Source organism: Pelmatolapia mariae, linkage group LG17 (assembly GCF_036321145.2).
Source record: "Pelmatolapia mariae isolate MD_Pm_ZW linkage group LG17, Pm_UMD_F_2, whole genome shotgun sequence".
In the NCBI taxonomy this organism is placed as follows: Eukaryota; Metazoa; Chordata; class Actinopteri; order Cichliformes; family Cichlidae; genus Pelmatolapia; species Pelmatolapia mariae.
Window position 1 is genome coordinate 8,101,758 of NC_086242.1, and position 24,098 is coordinate 8,125,855.

A 24,098-nucleotide genomic window follows, 5' to 3' on the forward strand; every position below is an offset into this window, starting at 1 on the left:
ATTGGCTGCCTTTCACAAACCAAAGATTTGAACGGCAGGTGGATGGGACTTCAAATAGGTAGCCCCCTTATCTATGATATCATACAGGGGATAGATTGGAAAAATTCAGAAACAGAGCACTTAGCAGGGCTCTAGACTAACTTTTTGCCACGGTTGCACTGGTGCACCTAAATTTCATTCTTAGGCGCACCAGCACAAAAGTTAGGCGCACCCAAATTTTTCAACCACATCGCTTAACACCGCAGTTTAACATGTGCACTTTTTTGGGGGTAAAATTGATGTCCATACAGACAATATTGAATTAAAAAGTTGTCAATTGTTCTTTTCATCTTTTGTCATTACCCACAGCGACATCCACTTCTGTCAGGCCTAGGCTACTCACTAGGGCTGGGTATCATCACTGATTTCTATAATCCATTCGGTTCCGATTAACAAGGTCCCGATTCAATTCGATTCAATTTTGCTTCAGACAGTCAGAAATATTATAATTCTGATCATTTATCAGTACTGATACTGTGAGACTTCATCAGAATTGTGAGCATCACAGCAGATGCCTTTGTGTCAAAGTAACTGAGAATAAAACTTAGAAAACATGAAGGAGATTTTCCTGGCCTGGCTTTTTATAGCAGATAACCTTAAAAATATTCTGCAATTTTGCATAATTTTCAAAAGTTTCTTGGCCGAGGACATTTAAGTAAAAAAAACCAAAAAAAAAAAAACCACAGCGGCCGACAGCGCTGTAAACAATGTTAGAATAATGCAGAAAAAAGAGATTTAAAAAAAAAAAAAAAAAAAAAAAAAAAAAAAAAGAGATTTGAGATGGGAAACTGTTCTTGAGAGAGAGAGAGAGCTGTGCATGAAGTGTGATTTTTATCATGGTGGAAGCAAAATAGCAAAAGTAAGAGGGAATTCATGACGATGTTTATCAAATGTGAAGCGTAGTTTGGATCTTCTTTTGCTGCTGGTCAGTGAATTTTGGTTGGAGAGAGACAAAACCTGCAGCTCAGAATCTAGCGCAAAAAAGATGCAAACACAGCGTGGACCCGACGCATCAGAATCAGTGAGCTGTCGGCTTTCAGCCCCGACGGCGTGTCCGTCTACGTGCCGTCGGGTGAGAAAGCCGAGAAAGAGAAAGCTGATTTTGATGCGTCGGGTCCGCGCTCTGTGTTTACGTCTTTGTGTGGAGTCCATTTACCTGCTCTCATTTGCTGTTTGGTGATTGTTGAAATAGTTTTGTGAGCCTTAACCTGAGATTCTACCTAAGATTTTTTTAGTCCCACCATTGAAAAATTTGGTCGCATTTGCAACCAAATTGGTCACACTCTAGAGCCCTGCTTAGAGATGGACAGGATCCCACCCGAGATTGCAAGACCACCAGGCACTCCGTGGGTTATTGTTGGGAACAGCAAGTGACGCACATGGCGTGGGGAGAGGAACCAAAAGCAGGGGTGCAGAGCTGGCTATCGCGTCCAGCTGTGAACACAACAACACAAACCCCCACTTCCTAACCAACGCCAGATCCCTCACAAACAACATGGGGGAACTACCATCATAGATTTACTACAACTTCTTTGTCCTGGAGTCTTGTCTACTGATTGTAACTGAATCATGGCTCCATCCAAACATCCCCAATGGCTCAGTGGAGTTACTGTGCTGGACCCAGCCAGGGCTTTATCAAAGACTCTGGTAAGGGAAGATGTTGTTGGCTCTGTGCTTATGTGCTTCAGGACTGGTGCCATGACAGTAGATTTATAGACAGTCACTGCTCACCAGACCTAGAAGCCTGGTCATTCAATGCAGGCTCTTCTATCTACCTCGCGAACTGACAGTAGCCATATTTATTATTGTTTACATCCCCCCCCCAATGCTAATGTTAACTCAGCACTCAACCACACACCCGGAGGATGTTCATATTGTTGCTGGGGACAAGGTATGTTTGCAATCTGTACTCCCCAAATTCCATCAACACATTCAATGTCCTACCAGGGGGACAGGACACTGGCCATGTCTACAGTAACAACAAGCAGGTTTACAGAGCAACATGGCTCCCGCCCTAGGACAATCTGACCACCACTCTCTGCTCCTCATCCCTGCCTCCACCCCCCTCAGGAAACAAACCCCTCCAAGCACCCAGGTCATTAAAACGTGACCAGATGATGCTCTCCTCCAGCTACAGGACTGTTTTGATCTGACAGACCGGTCCATCTTTGAACAGCAGGACCTGGAGACCTTCACTCAGTCTGTACTTTTCTACATTTAGTGCTGTGTAGATAATATGACAGTGACCAAAACCATCTGGGCTTTTCCTAACCGAAATCCCTGGATGACGAGTGATGTACAGGCTCTGATTAGAACTCGTAACGCAGCCTTCAGGCTGAGGGACAGTTCTCTGTACAACATGAGGCAGGGCATCAAACAGGCCATGGAGGTCAGCAGGACGAGGATAGAGGCTTCTTCACAGACAACAACCCCTGTGACGTGTGGAGAGCCAACCAGGCCCTCATCAACTACAAATGCCAGAGCCCCCCAACCCCTGACAGCAGCCTCAAACGCAGAGCAGTTAAACACCTGCTTTACTCAGGTTGAGACCCCCCCCCCCCCCGGTTCCTCTAGAAAAATGAGGTCAGGAGGATGGTGAGAGGCTGGGGCTGTGGTTAAAACCTGCGCAGACCAACTGGCAGGGATCCTCACCAGGCTATTCCACCGTTTCCACCTATCTGAAGGCCTCCACTATCATTCCCATCACTAAAACGACAGCCTTGGTGAGACCTATAGCCCTCATGTCTATAGTCATGAAGTGTTTTGAGTGGATAGTGTCTCAGCACATCAGAGACAGTCTACTTCCTCCGTGTCCTGAGGAAGAATAACCTGGACCAGAAGCTGTTGTTGGCCTTCTACCACTTCTCAGTGGAGAGCGTGCTCAGGGGTGGTTGGTACTCAGGGCCCACTACTGAGAACAGGAAGGCTGCGCAGAGGGTAATTAACACAGCCCAAAAAAATCATTGGCTGCCCTCTGCCATCCCTGGAGGCTGTCACCAGATCCTCCTGTGCACATTTGACATGAATTTTCATAAGTGCAATTTCCAGTTATATCTAAATAAAGATTATTATGTGCCTCAGAGAGCATCTTCTGAGGAGAAGAGGCAGTCGCTCATGCCATGCGTTTTTAGTGGGTTTATGATGATGTAGCCTGTAATGTTCCTGACTTCAACATAGGGGTTTATGCTGCAGACAGCCGAGGAGGTATGACTGTAGCATCCAGTATATGCAAAAATATGAAAATATGTATCTTATCTCCTTGCTTAGAAGCATTGCTTCTTGGTGAATCAAAGCCAGGCTACAAGACACTACACTGAATAGTGAATTATTGAGGGCTTTTCCCCTCTTGTCACTTGCACTTGCAATCGTCCATGTTATAGAGGCACATTTTGAAGTGGTGGAGATATACTGTTGTTTGCCTCTCAGTAAAATGGTAGCTGGATACAGGCTCACAGGGTAGTGGTTCTGCTATTCTCTGTCTGAGAATATGTTTTTTTTTTAGTTTTTAATACTTCAAAATGTAATCACATACTAGTATGTAGACATTTTCATTAACACCCTTCTGTTTGATGATGTGGACCTGGCATTACAAATCCATAAGTATCAGGACATCTAGTTGCGGATGCATTCAAATCACATCTAGACATGGAGAGTATTGATTCTGGGATTAGGGTTAGGGACCAGGAGTGCATCAGTGCAGCTGAAGACTTTGCCCCATGTTTCCTTCACAACCTCATTAACACTGCATTGAGTAGAGTGGGTTAACTCAGTGTGTCTTTGATTGCCCAAATCTTTCCTGCTGTTATTATCATTGTCAACCATATTGTAATGAGCAAGAGAAAGCAGGACTTTCCTGCACAACACACTGTTTTAGTTATTTCTCTTTTGAGCAAAGTATTATATCAGGATTACAAACAAAACATCAAATGAGACAAAGATTTAGTCCTACTTGAGAGATGAGAACACTACCTAACAACTGAAATGTTATTCAAAGACATATTCCTAACTGACTAGTAAATAGAAGGCATTCTGTTGTGGACTGTCCCAATGTAAACCCTGAGCTGCAATGCTGCGAGCTACACTCATTAGTTCTGACAGCATCTGTTTTTAGTAGTACTAAACTGCTGACTAGGGTCATTCTATAGAGATAGCTACAGCCTCTCTTTTACAGCTGGGTCCATGCTGTCTCGCCTACCATGGGCTCAGCTCCACTTTCCAACAAGGCAGTGAAGCCCCGTGGGCAGAACTGAATAATCTCTGCTTCTTTGTGTGTGTGTTATGTGAGATGTGCTGACAGCAAGCTGCTGGGGTCTGCTACTTTGCTAAGTCCAGTAGTCCTAGTTTTCCCTGGTGTTATTGATCTCGGCCAAACAAGTGACTAAGCCCATAAACTCATCAGGAAAGTGTTTTCACAGGTCAACACAGACTTCTATAGCTCCTTTTCTTCCGACAAGGAAGCTAGGTCCATGTTTTATTCTGTCTATTGGCAAACTATGATATTTAAAAGATGCTCAGTTGGTACTAACAGGCCCAAACTGTTACAATAAAATTATAGTATTCTGCATACCTTGGTTGTAATGAGTGGTTATTTGAATTACTGCAGTGTGGCAGTATTATTTAAGTGATTGTGCTTAAATAGTACTAATACTATTTAAAGTTTTCATCAACTGTTTCACACAAATTTTCCAATGTAAATCCAAAGCAGTGTGCTCAAAGATGCTAAAATGCTTAACAGACTAAGTGCACTTTGCCTGCGTGGATTCATCACTATGTAAAAACTGACATCTTTACATAAATGTCTGTAACCATTTGGTACTTTATTGATATAAATGTATGAATAAAAATATAAAATAAAGAGGTTTACATCCTCCTTTTTTTGTGGCATAGTATCCAGTCTGAATTTACTTAATTTAACAGCCCTAAAATGTCACACTAACCAGTCAGCCGTGATGTGTGGCCATGGTGAAGTACAAAAACAAACTACACTATAGAATACTGAGAATACAAGTCATGAATATTATTAAACCATGCCTAGCTCGACACAGTTCAACAATGGTGTTAATCGTGCTTGTGACTTGTCGTTAGTCCTACCATGCCCATGTTTCCATTTTACTGGACCATTTGCTTCTTTTAACAGCACAGCTGCCTTTTATTGTCACAGTGCTGATGACTTGCTGGAATGGACAGATTCAAAGACCTGGCCCAAAACAAGGTTTTTGCTAGTCTAATGAGGAATGATAAGAGGTTTGCAGAAGTGAAAGAAACAACACATGAAGTCTTTAAATCTCCTCCATAAGCCATGGAAGGGTGTGAAAAGATAGATATAGCAAGTCCTTAATAGTACTGAGATTGGTGTCAAAGAATGAGGCTACTGGGACACAGACACAGTCTATTATCTACAGTGTCACAAATGTATCAAAATATCTTAACAGCTTTATCCAAATGATGGCAGAAGTGTGATATTAGCCTGTTTCAAACCTGCCAATCTTTGATAGGTTTGTAGGTCTCAGACTGATGTTTGCTGTCTGGTTTATTTTGTGTGCTGGAATTTGACTTTAGATCAATGGTGTTTGATTAAGAATTTGTTTAATCAAAATCAAGGCAAAGGTAGGAATCAAATAAAGGAGGTTTGCAGTGTGTGTGTGAGCCAAGTGTATGCACTGTATGGAATCATCTGTGTCCAGTTCATGCAACAGTGGTCCTGCACACTGCAGCAAGGAAACAACAGCATCACTGTATCACTGAACCATGAAAGTATCCAAATAAGTTATACCAAGCGTCATAATTTTTCTGAACAGGTGAGGGCATGACTCATGGCTGTCAGATAATAGGAAGGCCTCAGGGAAATTTGCACATTAGCCTTCCTTTGTTATCCCAGACAATGTTGTCACATTAACAAAGCCGAGAGCCACAGAACTGAAAGCCATGCGAGCGGCAACTGAGATTTATTTGACCCCAAGGCCAATAAACAAATATAGCACTTCGAAATGCAAAAGAAAAACAGACAAACATGTTAATGCATTTATGGCAAAGCTCTGCTACTGCTTAGATATCCCCCTGCTTTGTTCTTGTTCAGTGAAAGTGATATGGAGCACACATTTTAGAGCTTTCCCCGGAAAGAGGGGTTCACAGAAAGACAACTGCAGAGCAGAGGGCTATTAGCACTTTGCTTAGGCACACATACAGAGAAACAGATATTCACACAGGTCCTGGACACCTGACACATTAGTACTTCACTGTTCTAGCAAACATATCATGAATTATGTACAGTATAGTTTAGGTATATAAAAAGTATTGGGTTACGGTAACATTTTAAGTAAATAAGTGAAGTTTATTTATATAGCACCTTTCACAGACATGTGTCACAAAGTGCTTTGCAACAAAGGTAAGAAAACACAATATAGTCATAAATACATCATAGAAACCCTGGTCTAATTAAAAGCTTTTTGAAATAAAAATGTCTTTAGCTGCTTTTTAAAGATCTCCACTGAGTCCAGACACCGTAGAATTAGAGGAGGTGCATTCCACAGTCTGGGTGCAACAGCTTGGAAAGATCGGTCCCCTCGAGTTCTAAAACGAGTGTGGGGGACCACTAAAAGGTTTTGATTCGATGATCTCAGGGTACGAGAAGAGGTATGTGTACGAATCAAATCAGCAATATAGGGAGGGGCCTGTCCCTGTAGTGCTCTAAAAGTTAAAACTAGAATTTTGAAATGGAACCTAAATCTGATTGGTAGCCAGTGTAGTGACTTTAAAACAGGGGTCATGTGAGCTCCATTGTTCGAACGGTCCAGTAGCCTCACTGCTGAGTTTTGAACAACCTGTAGATCAGCTAGCCCTTTCTTGTTTAGACAAGTGAACAGGCTGTTACAGTAGTCGAGTCTTGTAGAGATAAAAGCATGGATTATCATCTCAAGTTCACTTGTTGACACGATGGATCAAAATTTTGAAATGTTCCTCAATTGAAAAAAACAGGTTCTTAATATCTGATTTAAATGTTCCTCCAAAGAAAAAGCTTCATCAAAAATAACACCTAGATTTCTAAGGTTATGCTTCTGTGAGGAACCTAAATCACCCAGTTACTGTTTAATATCAGGTATTGCACTGTCTGGTGCAATAATCGAAGTTTCTGTTTTGTCTGGACTTAGCTGTAAGCAATTGTTGTTCAACCATTGTTTAATGTTGGTTAAATAGTCAATCAGAGCGGAGAGCTTATGAACTTCTGAAGGCTTAAATGAGTGGTTTAGCTGAATATTGTCAGCAAAAAGATGATAAGATAAATCTTTTTACATCAGGAAACTGCTGTATTATCTGGCTTAAAGGAAAAATATATATTAAAAACAGAATAGGTTCCAGCACGGAGCCCTGAGGAACTCCACATATGAGTTGATTACCTTTACAAAAATATTGAAGGTTCATTTAAAATAAAATGCCTGTCACATACTTTTAAAAGACCTCCCTGCTTTTTTCTTTTTTAAATGTACCTAACATAAAACATGTCCTATATTGCATTAAAAAATGTAAAAATTGTAAACAAACATGCAAAAAAAAATCCACATAGAATTCTCTTTGTGAGTATTTCACAAACGTTCATGAGGTCTGGCTGGCATATCGACTTTTTAAAGGACGTTATCGTTCCAATAAGATATAGGCTGGGCTGATATCTTAAATAAACAATTAATTAATAGCTGAGCCACATCTTGATTGAGTGTTTTCAAATCTTATTTAGTCACTGTTCAGATCCCTGAAGTGGCTTTTTAAAGCACTTAGCCACGGGTATTTAGTCCCTGAACATAATCCTTTTTAACATTGCCTCATTACACTGACTATGTAACATAAATGGAAAAGAATAGGTTAAAAAAAAAAATAGGTGCGTAATATTTTTATTTTTAACTAGAAAAATCATTCATAACATAATGCTAGGGCATATGTATGAATACCACACCTGCTGTGCTTTCAGTAAGCACATCCTAATAAACACACTAATAAACAGGAGCTAGAGTCTCCTGTGCAGGATGGCTGTTCCTGCAAGGTGTTTGTTTGTCTGGAGTAAGACTGACAGGAGAGGGAGAAATGTGCTTCTTAGTCTGATAAAGCTACAATCAAGCATCAGTCTTCATGCTGTGCCTGTCTTAAACCAAAGTAAAAAAGTGATATCCCATTTACTTTAATCTCTTGGTTACAGCGCACTGCCAGGCAGATCTGCACTTCGCTGACACAGAAAGCTTTTGTATGAGCTTCTCACTTCCTCATCACAGCTTTAAGCCTGAGAACTTTTTTTTTGTATTTGAGGAGTTCTAAATTAATGAGATCACTTAGAGAAATCCCTCTCCACTTCTGTTACTAATATTAGGAGGCCTCAATCCTCATCTGTTCTTCTTCTGCCTTTCTCTCTGTGAGGTGAAAGACGTGCAGTCAATATTAGATGTTTCCAAGGCGTCCTATAGGGCCATATACCTCTGCTGTTTGCTCACCCTTTTTAAACAAGCCTTTTGTTCCTCACACTCTCATTTCCACTGTTCTGTTTCTCAGTGTCCTCCACTCGTTTTCACTCTCATTGCTTAGTTCTACATCTGTCTCCATCTTTGCTTTTCCTTACATCCCTACTCTGTTAAGTTTTCATGTGCTACTCTGTTTGACACTCTCTATGGCGACACTAGTTAAAGCTCTGTGCAGCCTAGTTTTTTATAGCAGTCATACTGTACTGCATATTTAAGATATTTTCAAACCAAATTCTTCATACCAATGTCCAGTATACTGGTGTAGACCTGTGCCTCATTAACCAGAATGGGTGACTAAAAGGTCTCTTTCAATAAAAATGTGCAGCTCTTTTACTGCGCTGCTTTACTTGTTATGAAGGTGTTTGTGTAGTGGGGCCTTCCCCAAGAACCATATAACCTTCAATATATCATTATATATTAGCTCTTATGTATGCTGAATTGATTAAAGCTGGTCATTTGTTGGTATGCCAGTGAAAATGGTGTTGTATTTCCTCAGTTGCATGCAGGCTTAATAGCCCCAACTTCACTGTCAACACATTACTCTTGTGTTTGTATGTTTTTTAAGCCCTACGTTAAGAGCTGTTGTTCAAATTTTCAGCCTTTTGTTAATGTTTACGCAAGTTTTTTTAAATGGTGGTTTAAGGTTATTTATACATGTGTGTGACCCATATACTGTAAAAGACATAAAATATGGGTGTGGACTGCTGTTTTGAAGCTCTAATATTGCCATTTCTTGAGTGTGAACTAACCGTATTTGGAGTGGATATAACCAACTTGGTTAGCAAGATGCACAGATAAAGATACTTGCTAATTAGTGCAGACGTGGATAAAATAATACAAACATTTTACTGACAAGAAAGCAGAGCACAGACTTCTTAAATAGTATTTTTGATACAATGAATGAAACGGCACATCCAAAATGCTCCAGAAAGTAACAGCACAGAAGGATTTGGTATGAAATTTGTTTTAAATATAAAGGTAACCAAATCTGGTACTAGTACTTTCAAAGGAAACTGCCTGAAAAAAATGTCTGTGATGTTGACATGACTCTTACAGTGATAATATGTTATAATTTCACATGGTATTCGATTATCGATTAGAGTTAAATGTTAAGGTTTCAGACATACTATCTGACATAACATGTTTGTTTACGATAGGGGCTCAGCTTGATCTATGCTAGAGAACAGATAAAGTTAGCATGTGTGTCAATGAATTTAGCTTCAAATCCAGTACACTCGGCTTTTAGTTGTATTTTGGGTTTTACCAGGTTTTTCTTCAGATCAGATGTGTTGCCATATCCAGCTTTACATTCTGCAATAAAGATGTTATAGAAAGCATTTTCTGCACTGAGTTTTGAAAAGTGTAACCACACCTGAGATTTCGGTTTTTGGTTTATGGTTTGCCACCGCCGCCATTGCCCCACGTGTTTGTTTGGTTTCAACATGTCACAGGAGTGACCACACATCCCCTCGCTGTCTTTATTCCTCTAACCCTGGTCTGCTCTGAGGTTTGGAACCAGCTGATTTAGTGTGAAACGGTACTTTAGGAATGGCAGTGGATCATCTACCAAGGTCGGTATATCGATCCATTGACTTCATCCATCTACAGTTGAAGTATTCTTACTGAATGTTCAGTTGAGCCCAATGCATCCATGTGTGAGTCTGTGCAAATGAGACTTTTAGTAGGAAGTGCTTTTTTGGTCTCAATTTGAGAACAAAGGTGTTATATAAGTACCAGCCCATTTACCATTTAAGTTTGGTACTCAAACCTACGGCTCATTGACAGATCAGTTTGGTTGAATGGACACCTACTGTAGTAGACAGACAGTGGTCAGCACAGACATGCCCATCAAAAATAATGCATAACTTATATAAGACATATATACTGTAACAGAAACCCAAGAGCTGAAAAATAAAAAGTTGTCATGAAAGGAAATTTAGATTGAGAGATGAGAACTATATTTTGTACAATGCTATAACCACATTTTTTTTTCATGACTAAATTTGGGCCTTTTTACAGAAAAGATTAGTTTATTTGATGTCAGTTTTAAGTGACAAATAAACAAACCAGCATGTTGGTTTCATTTTTCAGCCCCGAGGTTGCCGCTTGGTTAGAACACTTAGTCTAAGCACTTAAGTGTCGACCGTGCTGGGAGAGCACTTAGCCTGCCAGACCATAAAAGACCACCACAAATGTAGTTCTTCAGTTTCACACCAAAAAAGGCAAATCCCCCAACAATAACATGGATTATGAAAAAATTCCTGCAGTCTAAAAACTCCTATAGACAAATATTTTTGCAGTGTGGTCTTTGCTTTCATGTTCTAAGTTTGTTATTGAAATCTGTAATAATAGTTAATTTAGGACATCATAAGATTCTTGTCAGATTGATAGAGCAGCTGTTATCTCTTGTGGAGTGTCACTGAATAGTAAACTCAAACAAGGTGCTTAATTGCATAGATCTCTGGCCTGTGAAGGAAGTAAAATGTTAAAGCTTTAGGAGTAGGAGTGCATGTTTATGTTAAATTAAGTTTTATAGCCCAAATGAGCATTTCCATATAAAGCCTGCAGGAATCCAGACACTCACAACCCTCTTACTGTGACTTGACTCTGTTAAATCAGAGTCAGAGCATTTCATCTGCACCAGTTTTGGCTCATCGGCTCATCTTGCACATCATTTCTTTCCCTACAGTCGGCCTGTTTCTTCTTCTGTTGCTCCAAACACGTTTTTACTCCCTCCCTGCTTCACTCATGCTTTCATCCTTCTGCTGGGACTTTGAGATGAGTTTGTTGATTGGATCAATCCCCAGAGAGCTCATACCTGGATTTCTTTTTTACAGTATGCATCACCCAGCTGCAGAAAGCTCAGTAGAGAATCAGCCAATGAAATTAAAAAGCTACTTCCTGCTGTTCTTTAATCTTGATTTATCTTTCTTTCTCCTCCGTCTCTGTGTGTATGTTTGACATTCTTGATGACTCCATTGTGTGCACTGTGCGGTGTCGAGTGGGAAAAGCACGGATGGGAGAACTGCCTCTTTAACCTCTGAAGGAAGAAATAAACTTGCGGGAGGTTATAAATCTCTCTGATTAAAACCAGCTCCTCTTTGGCGGCCCTTTTCTGTGTGGGACTGGACTATGTGTGCTGTCTGTCATCTGAAGGATGTTCACAGACTGTTAAAATTAAAACCCCCTTAGAACAGTCATGGTAACCAACCCTCCCTTTCAGTCTGTGTCTCTAGCACACACACAACCATTACAAGGGAATGTATGGGTTTAAATCGTTGTGGGGGAGGCTTCAAAAGCAGTCTGAAAGGTCAAACTGACACTGACTTGTGGCCTTTTTTAATGTAGCCGAATCATAAGAAATACCATTATGTAATTTCCATCTGTCTGGACTGCATAAGCTGTAAACCGAAAGAGGTTCAGCCTGACAGGAACTGGTGGTATCTTCAACATTTAAACTGCAGCACTTGTATTAATGGTGGGATTTGCTTTAAAAAAAATAAAATACAGTTTTAATTTCTCTTTCCCAAGGGAGCTATATATCTATACAACACTATGAATCGGTCCACTGAACCCAACCAGGCTAGCATCTTAATAAGGTCATTTGTCATTTTCTGTCTCTAAAGGAACATGTAGACTGATGTGCATGGGCACAATCACGGTAGTAAACAATCACAGCAAAATGTTATTACGCACAGATGGTATGTCTGAAAAAGTGCACAAAAAAGCTTCTACAGATAGACATTTGTCACTGTTCGGGTGCTACATCCAATGGAAGCACTCGTTTTTGTTGGTTTTTTTCCTTCTCATTTCACAATGAAACCAAAACATGGTCGCAAATACCTGCAACTCTTTCTTATTGTTGTTGTGGGACTGAAAGCCTGTATTTGCTGCTCCCACTCTGGCTTCAGGTCAGTTGGTGTGTGGAGATCAAATGCAAGCGAGTAAGACTTGATGGCACACTTGTCTGGACACAATATTTCACTACTTTAAAGGTAGGGAGTGAGGAGGCCAGGCAGTCAGGGCATGTGTTAAGTGTGCTTTTTCAGGCAGCTGCCACCATCGCTGATTGCTCTGGCCCCCTTGCCCTAAGGGATTACAGCCCACACTCACAATTTCTATTCATGCCTGGGGTCGGTTATTCTGTTGCAGGATGAAAAATCCACACACTGATACATTTAGACGCTTGCAGTTTACTGACTCCCAGTGGATTCATAAACTCAGAAGGCTAATTGAAACAGGAGCTAGATAATAAATCAAAGCGGTATTTCACCAGGCCTTGGCACATATATGACTTTAATAATCCAGAATGGTGATCACAGTTTAGTTGGTGTAAGCACATACGTAGAGAAACAGTGGCCTTCATCATCGGAGCTTACAGTTCACATTCATACTGTTGTCACAGAGTTATTTTAGTTTCTTCGAGATCAGATCTATTTCTACCTCATGAATTCTTCTCAAGGTGAAGTGAAAATGTTTACTTAAGACTTTGTTCTGTGTGTAAAGTGCTTGTGAGGTAACTTGTCTCTTGTCCTGGGTTTTAAAATAATTCCAATTTGTTTAAAATGAAGTCAGTGTAGCACCTGGAGAAAACAAATTTTGGCAAATCACAGAAATTAAAAGATAAACAACAATGTGAATGTGAAAAATACAGATTTTTCTTTGTTGGACAGTTTAAAATGTTTTTTAAAATACTGTTTATGCTGTCCTAACTTTCCCTTTAGTGCCTTGCACAAGGTTTAAAGAATATCTTAAACGTTTTCCAACCAGGCCAACAGAGTAACAAATTAAAAACAATACAAATTACCCTGACAGCCTGTAAATTAAAATACTAATAACAAAAAAGATAAGCTGTAGAAAATGGATGGAAAGACAACACTGTTCTAAAGAAATTGCACAAGTACAAGCATGTCTGGGAGCAGGAGTAAGGAAAAGGAAATTCGGTCAACAACCTCCAAAAAAAGCACAGTACATTTCAAAATATTCAAGAAAACTGTTACTGCTCAAGGTGGAAACAACAAACGTGTTACACCACTTGAGGTAAAATCACTCTGTTGAGTAAAACCAGGCTACAAAGGTATGCAAGGATGAGATGTTAGCAGCTGGTGATGTGTTTAAATAAACAAAAAACTCAACCCAGCATCGTGGGATCGCTCACCACCTGAATCCATGTGAAAGGAAAAGCAAATGGTGCATGGAAATTACTGATGCGGTTATATATTGTTTGGCTACGGATGTTGGTGGAAACGATGGAAAAGGAAGACTGCAAGCAGCTGGTTAAACATTTGAAAATTTTGAAATCCCTGTTTTATTTACTGAGATGTTAATTTAACTTTTTTTAATGTCTTAATTCTGTTCAAATATTTCTAACTAGTACATCTGCTGCTCTGACAAGGATCTTATAGTTTTTGCTTTATGGGGGTTTTCTTTTCTTGTTGACAGGTTATATTGAAACCTCTTTTAACAAACTATTCTAAATTACAGGTTTTGATTTATTTAATGTTCTATTGAGTTTTCTATTTCTATTTTTTTCTTTTGTTGTTTGTTTTTTTGTTTTTTACCTTTACAAACAATCGTGTTTCTGTTTGAGCCAAGTTGTTCTTATGTTTTGGCTATATATGAAAGGAGCTCTCTCTCTCTCTCTCTCTTTCTCCCCTTAACCCAGGTCTCACAAATAATCGCTATTTTTACACCCAATTTATGAAGCTGTTGAAACCACCCATATGGAAAAGAAATAGTAAAAACTTATATGATTTACTCATGAAAGTGGCCACTTTCTCATTACTTTCATATATTGTTTTAGTAAGAATCCAAAACATACAAGTTTCATTTATATAATTTTTCAAGGGATCTTATATCTGTTTTCACTCTTGTATGCTTTTCATACAAGTTTCACACAAGACAGATACAAACTTTATAAGATTTATATATATCTTTTCCATATGGGCACATTTGCACACAAACCTACATACACCCCCAAAGTTTTGTTATAGTTTGATTTGGTCCCCAAATGTTGAAGTGTTTTTTCTTTAAAGGGAAACTGTATTCTTTATTCTTCTCTGCATGTCTCTTTTTTTGTCTCCATGGCAACCTGCTAGAGCATGGGGTCAGCTCTGCTAGCTTTGCTCTTGTAGCACCTCCCAGCTCTCCTCTCCTCTCGTTTTATACTATATGTGTATCTCTCTCCATCCCCCTCCTTGCGCTAAGATGATGAAGCGCTTTTAGATTTGCCGATTAAAAATGGATGTTTCTGATTCCCGCTCTCTCTTCATTTTTTAATGTTTGTTCCCCATCTTTCTTCGTCGCTTCTTCTCTTTCTCTTAAAGCACTCTTTCCCCCTCATCGTCCTCGCTCTGCCCTTTTTTATAAGTCTTGCTACATTCCTGCCTCCATTCATTAACGTCTCACACTGTTTCTTCCTCTTTCCCTGATCTGTGTCTGTACCCCCTTTTGTCTCAGTTCAATTTGTTTCAATTCAGCTGAGATAAGATCAATGCAGCTCAGTTCAAATCGGATCAGATCATTTCAGATCAGTTCACATTGAAAAATTCATTCAGTTTATCCTGACACATTTAAATCAATGCACTTTCAGTCGTCTTCATTAAGATGAAATCGATGCAGGGTTTATTTAATTATAAGGTGAGGTTATACAATAACAAACTGCCTTCCTTTTTTTATTGTTTACTTCCTTCAGATCACATATTGGGCCTAGGCTGGATCATCCAGGTTCTTCCTCTAAGTGATAGCATCTAAGTAATAGATCAAGAACCCTTTCTCATCTTTTTACATCATCTAGTAAATTCAAACAGCTCAACCTCGCTTTATTGCATGACTCACCATCTTTCCCATCTGAGCTAACTACAGTTTTAATGGCTTCATGTCCAAATGTGCCGCCGTTCTTTGTCTGTCACATTTGTTTTGCTAATATGAGATGAATGGAGTGTCTCTCAGGAGATTATGATAATGCATTCACGGTCACGAAGGGACGCCCGTTTGGGGGAAGCAGAGGTCACTGTGTGCAAGTGCGTGTATGGTGGTGGGTAACCTTTCATTTGTGCGTGTGTCCCTACTGGAGATAAAAGTAATAAAAATGACAGGAGAGATTTTGGTTACTGATTGAGGTCCTTGTGCTCAGCAAGACGCAGTCATTTACTGGGTATTCCCTGGAGAGATAAGTGGAGGTGCCCACGTATTTATGTAGTGCTGGTGGGTAACACTGGCCTTGTGCAATGAATAAATCAAAGAGGTTTAAATAAGCGTTTGCCAAGTGTATTTAGTTAATTGAAGCTTCTCAGTCTTTTTTGAAATCCAAGGTCTTTTTTGAGAGCAGTGAACACGTCTTTTAACTCCAACTCCTTCCCTCTAACATGATGCTGATTAGGTATCTGGTCTGAGTTTGCATAAATGGAAGCTGTGATAGACTTTAAATAGACTTAGAATTTCTTTGCCAAATATTATGCAGTAAAAGCACCCTTGCTACATAATGTCAAAGGAGTCAGCGTCATTCCCCATGAATGCTTAGACGTTAATTATTTATAGTATTTCTAATCTGAGGTCAACTCCTTATTTATAGTCATTTTCGTCTTGTTTTTTCAGGTTGAAATATCCGTTGAAGACAAACAGCAGCTGAGAATAAATCCTCGGAGGTGAGTCAGAGATTGCTTCTGAGTATATTTTGACTGCTTGACTACATTTTCTCCACGATGTGCCAATTTACATCGTTCTCTCTTTAATGAGTGATATGTTATTGAATTTAAAAGTAGCATAGAGATGTAAAAAATCATTATATAGGGAGAATACATAAAACAGAGGTTTAAGCCATTAATGGGTAGCTAAGCAGATTATGTCATTATGTAGTTGATGATATGGCAGCATGAGAGGAGACAGCAGTCTGAACGAGTTCTATGTATATCGATGAAATTGTGAGTCTGAATGATGGTTGGTTCCGGTTATTCCAATGTGAGTGACATGTGACATTCTCTGGATGCTGACCCATTCTTCTTCTGTAAATGTGATTCAAAAATCTGTTTGTGTTACGCTTCTCTGAGAACAGGTTGAGCAAGCGGCTGCTTGTTCACATCATTTTCTTAACAATTGTGAAACATCTTTTGAAATGTTGATTTTAAATTTCCTCAGTTATTCTAATTGTTTATGTGTGTAACCGAGAGAATACTGCTTCTACCTATAGAGTAGAAGAAGAGGGTCACCCAGGTTCAGTGACTATAAAAAGTGCTTATGCTTTGCTCTGATTCACTTGTAATGCTACTGCAGCTACATGCTACGTATGCACAATGATGTTACTGAATGTGTCAGCCAGCTTCTTCTTCGAATACCCCAGCCCCAGTTTTTGCTGATGGCATGTCTGTTCTAGTGCTTTTTTTTAGTTGGCATTTCTTTTTATATTTTCGTCTTAGTAATGTGCTCCCATTGTGTTATGGTTAGTATCACTCCAAGGAGGTACTGCAGTTTGTGCAAAGCCATAAACTCCACTTGGTTGCAATTATACGCTAAATACAGATTTTTTTTCTTTCTGACAGACGTTTATATTACTCGAATGTATGACTCTAACAGACCTACAAATATCTTTCAATTTGTAAATACACATGACAGATCATTTTATGAACTTTATAAGCGGCTCAATCCCTGGCTGTACTTCAAATAAAAAGGTCAGTTAGCATAGATGAAAAGTGCTGAGTGTTGAGCATGACTCACAGCTGGCAGTGACTGATACCCTTTGCAGTCTTGGCTCTGCCCTGTTTGTATCTGCAGTGTATACACTCAGCAAGTACAAGTAAGAAAACCGAGAACACTAGAATAAACCTCGTGGATGCTGTAACCTCTGAATAGCTACGACAACCCCATTAGCCTATGTGCGAGTAAACTCTATGGGCCAAAAGCTCAAGCTCGAAACGCTCAGTTTTTGACTGTTTTTTTTACTCTTGGCTCTGTATGCTGTCAGTAAGCGTGGATATCCCTAATATGGTTATCTCTGGGACACAGCATCACCCATAACCCTGGTCAACCCTTTTGTTTACAAAACCAATCAGAAGACAGCTGGTTTAAAAGGAGTGTGAAAGTAGCTGAAGTGCCCTATTTTCGACAATTGTTTTGAAATGTGAAACTGTGAATCATGTAAAGCTACTCGGGTGCAAGACATGAAAATTATTATAACAGATCATTTAAGTTTGATTTTGTTTAGAGTAGTATGGTTATCTGAGACATTCACAGGTCAGACACGTGCTATAAAAGGTTTTTTGGGAACAGATTCAAGTGCAAACATGGAAAATCCTTAAGGCCACATAATAAAAACAGCCAAAGTCCCCATAAATCCGCAGCCTAAAAGGCCACCACAGGTTAGTGTAATTACTCAGCAACTGTTTGAACACAGGGGATTGTTTATGACTGGATAAATAGCAGCCACATGTCCTGGCATCATCTGCTGCTCACCTGATAATCAGCACACTCCAGTGCACATGCAGAGGACACACAAACAGACAGGAGCGTGGTGCATTGATGCGAATTAACACATTCAGATTAACAGTGCAGGAAGTTTTATAGTCATTATCAAGTAGTAATGTATAAATGTTAGAAGGCTGGAAAGAGAGTGGTAATGTGCTTTGAGGTACAAAGAATTAAACAACGCATTAGAATGTGATTGCTTTTGGAATACTGAGCAAATACTAAGGTCCACTTAGGAACGTAAATCTGCATTGCCATTCAGGAACAAAATAAATAAATACAAAATAAATAAATAAATACTGAGCAGCAACAAATATAATGGCTTGTGAGTGGCACAGCCAACAGGCCACTGCTATACAGCATGCTGGGGAGCAATAGTCTTAGTAAGTAGAGCACACTCAGCAATTACATAACACATCACTACAGTGTTTCCACCTTCCGGTACTATCATTGTTACCTCAATAGTCCCATGAGAGCCCTCTACTATATTGCAGTGAGCCATAATTTTAACAGTGAGTCATTATCGCAGCAGTTTATTTAACTGAAAAGAAGTCATGGAAAAGTGGTTTGAATTCAGTTATCGCAGGTTGCGATGATGGATCTCCTCTCCTCCCTGCCCTCTTCCTCCAGCTTCCTCTCTCCTCCTGTCCACCCGTCTCTATGAGTAATCCTTCCGAACAGATGGGTGGAGGAGAAAAAAAAGGGGCATGCCAGCTTGTTGCGCAGCTATAACACTGTCAATCAGTCCCCTCCCCCGTCCCATCCTGTCAACATTTCAGCCCGTTCCGCCTTAAAAATTTCCCACTGTCTTCTTTCTCCCTCATCATTTCATTCTCCCCGCCTGCCCCGATCGCACTGTCAGTTAGGCTGTCAATCGGTTTGACAATGTGACTATTTTTGTTATATCACCACTGCAAGAGCCATATGTGGGAAAGAGTTAAAGGTGTAACAGTCTTGCCCCGAAGGATAAAAACAGCCACATGCTGGAAACAAAATAAATTATAGGACCCCACACAGTAAGTCATGTCAGAGTCACGTACCAAGGCCATGTGCATCTATTGATACCTTTTACCTAGCAGTAACCCCAGAGGAATACCAATGAGTCTTGGCTCGGTTACAAGCCCAGCTGGGTTCATGCCCTGTCACATTGTAGCACTGTATTAGAATGAGACTGCCCATTTATTTTAGGGTCTGCTTTTTTAATGTCTAGTCTTTGCTTCTCAGTAAACACACTTTTTCACACTTTATACAGCCCCACCTTGAAGCAGAAGCCTCTACAGTGCAGTGCCTTAATTGGTGTCAACTTATCTTTATTTTAAAACACTTTAAGATACATGATTTTAATGGTTTTCTGTGTAGTCGGAACCACCGTTTACTCTTCATTTTGCTAAATAAAACATTGCTTTTCATTTCATAGCTGAGAGATGGTGCAGATGATTTCTTTCCCATTTTACAAACTTAATCATTGATGGTAAAGACCTTGGTAGTTATAGTAAATGCTTTGTGAAAGATCATTTTAGAATAAGAATACACTGATTAGATGAAATGTTTTGGATTAACTGCAAAAAAGATGGATATGCATCACTAAAAATAAAGCAATTAAATGAGGCATTCATTGCATTTTATGCGGATCTTTCTGTAAACTATTGCAGCTCAAACTGACATTTATTGCAGTGAATGAACGAGTAAAACAATATGGCTATACAGGCTGTAAAATCTTTTGTTACATGATATCAACATATTTTTCAGGGTTATCGAGTTTTCCTCACACCACCTGCCACCCACACAAACACAAAAAAAATCACTTATGGATTGAGCCAGCACGGCCCCCGGCTCTGACTGAGCCCATGGCTTTTGATGAGATGACCTTAGACAGGCGAGACACTCGCAACTGATGCCTGCACACACCCAACCAGGCTGCCGGCAGCCAGCAGCAAGCATGTCCCTACGCCTGGCAAAATGCACACAATATTCCAGATATCACAGCCGTAAAATGTGACATCAGATGAAGCGAATTTTAATGACAGCCATCGTTAATAGCTTCTGATGAGTTATGCATGGATGAATACCCCCTGTCCTTGTTTTAAGGCAATTATCATTTACAAAGCCTGTATAGTTTAAGTATATAAACTTGGTTTGATGGAAGAAAAGACAACTTGGAGTCATTTACTCTCTTATTGGATCTTCATTGTCTATCAACATGATATACATTTATACAACTAATATCGTCTGATGTGGGGGTTTTTTTTCATGTTTCGATCTAAAAACAATCCCATTCTTAGTGCCATTAATCTTTTTGTCACAAAATGAACACTGCAGTTTGTTTCCTTTGTTAGGCAGTGTGAATGATACCTTCAAAGTCCTCCCTAGCTATTTTCTCACTCTTTTACACGAATATGCCGGGAGCAAAGCTGTTAGCATTCACGTCTTGCAAAGGCAGGGCTCCTCTCTTTCCCTCAATAGGAAAAAAAGGAAAGACAATAAGATACTCTTTTGCTTTGTTACAGTCAAGCTTTTATATCATGGGATTATGAGGGGTTGGATATGCATGGGAATTTACTTCAACAGGGTTGAATTTGAAAGTGGCTACAGGGTGGGGGGGTCAGCAGATTTTCAGCTTATGTCCCCTTTTATGCAAGACAGATGTACAAACTGGCCAGTAAAACAGCACAGAATGACATTACATAAGCCTAGTTTCACTTTGACTGCTCATTCATAAATAGACCTGTTGTTGACAGCTTTAAAGGCTTGTAAGGCACGATGTTTTAATCCCCAGGCAAACAGCGACCAACCAGTGATAATCCCAGTATGAAATACGGGGGGTCTCAGGTGACATTCACCAACCCATTCAGATATATAGCTGCTATGAGTTCGATCACTTCATGTCACCTGTGTGCTCCTGCACACTAGCACAAAAATCACAATTTTAAACAGCACAAAGCTAAAAAAAAGAAAGCCAAGACCATCAGTCAGTGTGCCATGCCTTTCAATGACATGAATATTCAGATACCTCAGAGGCAAATAAGGAAGAATCTAGTTGTGCGTGTTTATGACTAAAAACATACAACTAGTTTTGTAACTTCAAGTGTTACCTTTTCTTTTATTTGACTTTGGCTTGCAGGGGCAACCATGGTTCAGGGGTTTGGGAAGCTCATATGTAACCGGAAGGTTGTCGGTTCGATCCCCTATTCTGTCTGTCTCGGTCGTTGTGTCTTTGTACAAGACACTTCACCTACCGCCTACTGGTGTTGGCCAGAGGGGCCGATGGCGCAATATGGCAGCCTCGCTGCTGTCAGTCTGCCCTAGGGCAGCTTTGGCTACAACTGTAGCTTGCCTCCACCAGTGTGTGAATGAATAGTGGAACTGTAAAGTGCTTTGAGCGTCTCAAAAAGCGCTATATAAATGCAATCCATTATTATTATTAAACTCAGTGAAAATATTTCAAAATGTGTGTTTGGTTTAAGGAAACAACTGTGTCTATGTGACCATATAATGATCATACAGTCACACAGCCTGCATATGTATCATTTATGGTTACGCAGATGACACCATCCCTTATAAATTGCATCATTTCTTGGACCAAGCAAATTGATTATAAATCCATTTCCAAATTAACATTGTATGAGTATCAAAACCAGGTCTACTTGCACCGACGTGTATTAGTTTCTGTCATCACAACTTTTATTTCTGTAGGTGTGACCTTGTCCCCTGCCATTTCAGCATTATTCCGTTAGTAAACAACAGGAAGCACAATGGACATGGCGTGGCGCATGCTGACCATCAGCACTTCACAAAGCCTCAGAGAAAAGCAGGCGCTGGGCGATTCTGCGGATGGTGCTAGAATAACTGATCCCAAAAGGGAAGACCCACACTGTGTGTATGTGTGTCCACATGCAAAAGAGCATTAGATAGTTTGCTTTGATTAGTTATCTGTGTGTGATCCGGTTTGGGGGCTATTGAGGACAATGGGCCTGCCAGGTCTGTATTTTGACTGTAAAGAAGTGGTGTTAGTGTAATGAAAGCTCCCTCTACATCAACTTCCAAATAGCAGATAGACTCATAGATAGTCAGCAGTTAAATGATGAGGCTTTGATGGTGAAATCAGGGTAAACAAAGTTGGGTAAATCCTGCTGAAATGCTCTTTGGCAAAAGACAAACTGCTCACTGCTTAAAAGTATATAAATTATATATATGTATGTATATGTATACTTACTTATACTCCCTATCTTCCAAGTATACGACTGTGTGCATCTTAAAAATAGTGCATGTTAAGCAAGGTGAGGTGAGGAAATCACTGATGTGGCCTACTCAAGATAGTCTTGGTTGGTAACCCTTCAGCAGTGTCACCAGCATTTCACCCCTTAACCTGTACGCCTCACCTGAAGATGAGGTATAGTAAGTCTTCACTTAGAGATCAGCCATTTTGGTTTTAAGATGATCTCGTGAAGAAAACAGGACAGTTTCTTGGGAGTTGTTTCCTTCCTTTTGTGACCTAATAACTTTGAGTGAGTAGGTTGGGGTGGTATTTATTAGCTTTGACTTTATGGATGTCCATTTGGCCATTTCTTTGAGCTTCCTTCTTCCAGTGCTTTGGAATAGGCAGTCAAGATGTGGTTCAGAGTGCATGGGCCTGCACTGCTTGCAGAATGGATAAGGTTGGCAAGAGGTCAGCCACAGCACAAAGGATTGAGGTCAAATTGGCCATGGCCGGTACCTTCAAGGACAACAATACGCCAGTGGTTCATCCCTGTGCAACTACTGCCCCTGGATGGCAAACTGCTCCCTCTCAGATTCTCCGCACCACATCAAGCCTCCTGATTTCTTTCCTATAAATAATTTTACACGCACACACACATCAATAATATCTCATAGGTATTTCATCAAATCCGTACCAGTTTGAATTTTTGTGCTTTTCTTCATTAAAACCTGCATTTGCATTGCATAGCTTCCCATTTGTGATGGGATGGGATTATGACCGGTACCAAGTACCGAGTACTGCTTCACCTTACAGTCCAAGCAAAGAGAGCTACAGTGAAGCATAGATAAGTAAAGTAAATAATTCTAGGTTCTGTAAAAAGATATGAGAGCGTGCATGAATAGCACCTCATCTATCAAAGCTGATTAGTAAGGCAGTGCTACCAGTTATTTTTTTTCCACACACAGTCGAGGCCTTGCCCCAAAGAACAGGCAGTTCATTGTCATAGATCGGCTAGAGAGAGAGAGAAATAGAGAACATGAGTCGAGCAGTCAGCCAATAAGGTTATGAAAGTGACAGATACAGCACTAGGAGTAGGTTGGTGTTTTTAACACGAGCCCTTTACTCAGAAGACTGATAGGTAAGTGTCTCTTTCATGGTGTATCATTACATCTCTGGCTTATTTCCAATACCGTAGCTTTCCTCTGGCGTTAGTGTAGAATAGTCTGTAGGATTTATCTATCTGAAGGAGCTGATGGAGACCAAAGCTGAGCTACAAGGATAATGATCATTGATCTTTTTCTTTAAGATGGTATCATTTACCTCAGGGACAGAAGAGCCTCTATTGTTTGTCACTGTTTGGTCTAAAAATTTGGGTTCAGAGGCTGTTTATGTTTTAGTAGCTAAAAGGTTACAACAAAAAGGTTGTTAAAGTCTAACAGTATCACTGGATTATGTTTCCTATATTATAAATTAAAAAGATACTATTCCCTGATAGACTGACACCAGCACTTGCTTTTCATCAATGAATGCAGCATCAGTTGTGAAACTACTGCGAACCACAGAGGTAAAGTTCTATCCTCAGGCACTGGTAGCACAAAAGCAGTTGTTTGGTATCAGCCTGCACTGTTTTTGTATTTAGTTACAAGAAGCTGTCTCTGTCTTCCTTTCTCTTTTCTGGAGCCTGGAGTAGGGCTGTGCGATATGACAAAAATCTCATATCCCGATATAAGACATTTATCGTCCTGACAACGATATAAATCACAAAAATGTAATATTTTCTGTAAATTCTGTGAATCTCGGGCAACTCGACTTGCGTTTAGTTTTTCCAGCTGGGCGTCCTTTACCTGGATTTGAGTGTTTTAACCGATGCATGAAACTATACATTTTTAGACATAAGTTGT

The 24,098-nt window shown here is 39.9% G+C and overlaps 1 protein-coding gene across 13 annotated transcripts in view; it reads left to right on the plus strand.

The window, feature by feature from the left end:
- nrcama (neuronal cell adhesion molecule a) overlaps window positions 1-24,098 on the plus strand; it is a 64,680-nt gene that overhangs the window by 12,239 nt on the left and 28,343 nt on the right. For 11 of the 13 annotated variants that reach the window (XM_063501263.1, XM_063501271.1, XM_063501273.1 and 8 more), the window contains exon 2: window positions 16,137-16,186. The gene's annotated coding sequence lies outside the window, so the exon portion shown is untranslated. Of the gene's footprint in view, window positions 1-16,136; window positions 16,187-23,215; window positions 23,336-24,098 lie in introns of those variants that run through there. The other 2 variants (XM_063501266.1, XM_063501267.1) reach the window with 2 other exon arrangements.